This window comes from Rattus norvegicus, chromosome 5 (assembly GCF_021556685.1).
Source record: "Rattus norvegicus strain SHRSP/BbbUtx chromosome 5, alternate assembly SHRSP_T2T, whole genome shotgun sequence".
NCBI lineage: Eukaryota > Metazoa > Chordata > Mammalia > Rodentia > Muridae > Rattus > Rattus norvegicus.
The window spans coordinates 4,247,444-4,250,644 of record NC_141538.1 but is presented as its reverse complement, the minus strand read 5'-3'; the positions used below and the strand labels follow the sequence as shown (position 1 = coordinate 4,250,644).

Sequence of the window (3,201 nt, the reverse complement as noted above, 5' to 3'; positions counted from 1 at the left end):
CGCAGGTCGCTCTCTCTGAGCGCACTGGCGGGTGCCTGGCGGCGGAGGACCCAGTGGGCGGTGCCCGCCTCCCACCAGACCGGAGGAGCGATGACGGGCCCCTCTCGGCCCCTCTCGCGCCCAGGCACCTGACTGGCCCACGCCGATGCGTCCCCAAGGTGGGGAGAGCGGGCGAGGACGGGAGCTGGAGCGGCGGAGCGAGCAGGAATGAGCCACGAGAAGGGTGGTCGGCTCCTGGTGCCGGTGGATGGGGAGTTCGAGGCCCACAGATGGAGGCCCGAGCAGATCCACTGGGCGTGGACGACCAACGGACGCCGCCCAAGTCTGAACTTCGGGAGATGGAGGGCCAAAGGAAGAGGCCCTGCAAGCAGAGACCCAGCTGCGCGACGCGCCCCACCCCCCCACGGCGATGAAACCGCAGGGGGCGTGGCAGTGATTGATCCTCAAGCGCCTCTCAGACAGGTGTAGCCCCGGGAGGAACCCGGGGCCTCAAGTGCATTCAAAGTGTCCATGATCAATGTGTCCTGCAATTCACATTAATTCTCGCAGCTAGCCATGTTCTTCATCGACGCACGAACCAAGTGATCCACCGCTAAGAGTCATATAGGTATCTGGGGTGTGAGCAGACTTGTATTCGAGCTAACAATGGCACCACCTCCCCGCCCGCCCCTGTTGCACGGGAAGAGAGGGGCCAAACGGGAGGCGGCTCCACCTCAGGCCCGCCAGCGGGAAACTAAAGGATACATGTAAAAAGAAAAAAAAGACAGGGTCGGGAAAGGAAAGGCGGGACGCATAGGACATGGGACACCGTGAACCCAGCACCCAGCGGCAGCAATGGGCGGGCAAGTCGGCGCTCGGGCCGGGATTCCACGGGCGCCCAGAGGGGGCTCGCAACGCGCCCCCCCCCACCGACGCCTCTGGAAGCGCCAGCCCTCCCTCGGACAACCAATGGGCGGTAGGGCGACCACCCCCCCCCCCGGGGGTTTTTAAACCTCAGCACTGGAACATGACTGCTAAGTACCCAGACAGGAGCGGGGCGGACACGGTAGGCCCAGAAGGCGGGGCGGGACGGGGTGCGTGAAACCCATCCGCGGCACAGGCACCCCCGCACTCGACAGAGCCACCCTGGCACCATCAAAGCTGGAGAGCTGTGGTGAAGGGGCGGCAGGTGCCGTGAGGAGAGCGAGCATGTCCCGGCCACCGCCCGGGAAGAGATCACATATCTCCCCCCCCCACCCCCCATGCACACGAGATGAGATCATGGAGCCGGTCCAGAAAGAGGCAGAATGACCTCAGTACGCCAAGGGCGTGGCTGGCCTGCAGGCAAGGGAGCAAGCCTGAGCCGGCTGTGGCAGAACCAGCAGTGGCGGAGGCAGAGGCGGGCGCTTGGAGGCGAGGACGTAGGCAGAGGAGCAAGGGAGAGAGAGAAAATGAAGGAAGTCCCTCGACGACCACACCAGACACCCTCCCCGCACCGCTCAGTAACAATCCCCGCTTTTCCTGAAAAGCTCACTTGGCCACCGGCTGTGGCACAGGCCACAATGGCGACCAGGGCCCGGAGACGCGCCTCCCGGTGAGAGGAGTGACTCACACAGGCCCAAGAAAGGACCAGACACCCCCTCGGCCTTCTACATTAATCATCCTTCCACCGGTTCACCTACAGAAACCTTGTTACATCTTTTACTTCCTCTAGATAATCAAGTTCGACCATCTTCTCAGCCCTCCAACAGGGCCATGGGCTGATCAGGCCTCACTAAACTATCCAATCAGTAGTAGGGAAGGGCGGTTTGTACAAGGGGCAGGGACTTAATCAACGCAAGCTTATGACAAACACTTACTGGGAATTCCTCTTTCATGGGGAATAATTGTAATCCCCATCTCCATCATGAATGCAGTTCAATGGGTTACCCACGCCTCCAGGTGTAGGGTAGGCACATGCTGAGCCAGTCAGTGTGGCCCGCATGCAGCCCAGGACATCTAAGGGCATCACAGACCTGTTATTGCTCAATCTCAGGAGGCTGAACACCACTTGTACCTCTAAGAAGTTGGGGGAGGCCGACCTCTCGGGCGTCACATAACTAGTTAGTATGCCAGAGTCTTCTTCCTTATCAGAATTAACCAGACATATCGCTCCACCAACTAAGAACAGCCATGAACCACCACCCACGGAATCAAGAAAGAGCTATCAATCTGTCAATCCTGTCTGTGTCCGGGCTGTGTGAGGATTCCTGTGTTGAGTCAAATTAAGCTGCAGGCTCCACTCCTGGTGGTGCCTTTCTGTCAATTCCCTTAAGTTTCAGCTTTGCAACCATACTCCCCCAGAACCCAAAGACTTTGGTTTCCCAGAAGATGCTTGACTATCATGGGAATAACGCTGCTGCATCACTAGTTGCCATTTGTTTAGTTATGTACCCCCATTTGTTTTTCTTTTGCTTTCTCCATTTCTCTTTCTTTTTCTTTCATTGGGGGAGGGGATTTTTTTTAATTCACATTTTAAATATGATTTTCCTGATTTGCCCTCCAGAAACCGGCTATTATTTCCCCTCATGCCTCATGTTCTGAGGGCAGTTCCTCACTCACCCACTCACTCCTTCCAACCTGCCCATTCTGACAGTTCCCTACACTGGGGCATCAAGCCTTGACAGGACCAAGGGCATTTGCTCCCATTGGTGCCTGAAAAGGATATCCTCTGCTTCATATGCACATGGAGCCATAGGCTCATCCTTGTGTAGTCTTTGGATGGTTGTTTAGTCCATGGAAGATCGAGGGCAGGGGTTTGGTTGGTTGATATTGTTCTCATAGGATGGCAAACCCCTTCAACTACTTCAGTTCTTTCTGTAAGTCCTCCTTTTGAAACCTTGTTCTCAGCTCAATGGTTGACTGCAAGCATTCTCCCTTCTTCCCTCCCTCTCTTCTTCTCTCCCTCCCCACACCGCTCTATGTTTGTATGTTTGTGTGTTTGTTTGTCTCTGTGTATGTGTGTGTGTGTGTCTGTCTGTCTGTGTGTGTGTCTGTCTATATGTCTTTCTAAGTGAATGTCACTTTTCTTTTCTTAGATAAAGTGATGAGATAAGAGTCTTACCCAAGCTATGCAAATAAGTCCTTTAGGCTGAGGTCAGAGTATTTTTTCCCTCTGTTCTACTATTTATAGACAAAATACTAGGAGCTTCTAGCCTCCATGTAATCCAACCTTCCAAGCTG

At 55.3% G+C, this 3,201-nt stretch overlaps 1 non-coding gene and 1 pseudogene across 1 annotated transcript; both read right to left on the bottom strand.

Annotated features, from left to right (window-relative positions):
- Positions 1 to 448: 448 nt before the first annotated feature.
- Positions 449 to 601, bottom strand: LOC148005578 (5.8S ribosomal RNA). Its single transcript, XR_015621504.1, has one exon. It is a non-coding gene; the product is annotated as a 5.8S ribosomal RNA (ribosomal RNA).
- Positions 602 to 1,634: 1,033 nt separating this feature from the next.
- LOC148005577 (18S ribosomal RNA) lies at positions 1,635 to 2,536 on the bottom strand (annotated as a pseudogene; the record flags this gene model as incomplete).
- Positions 2,537 to 3,201: the final 665 nt, after the last annotated feature.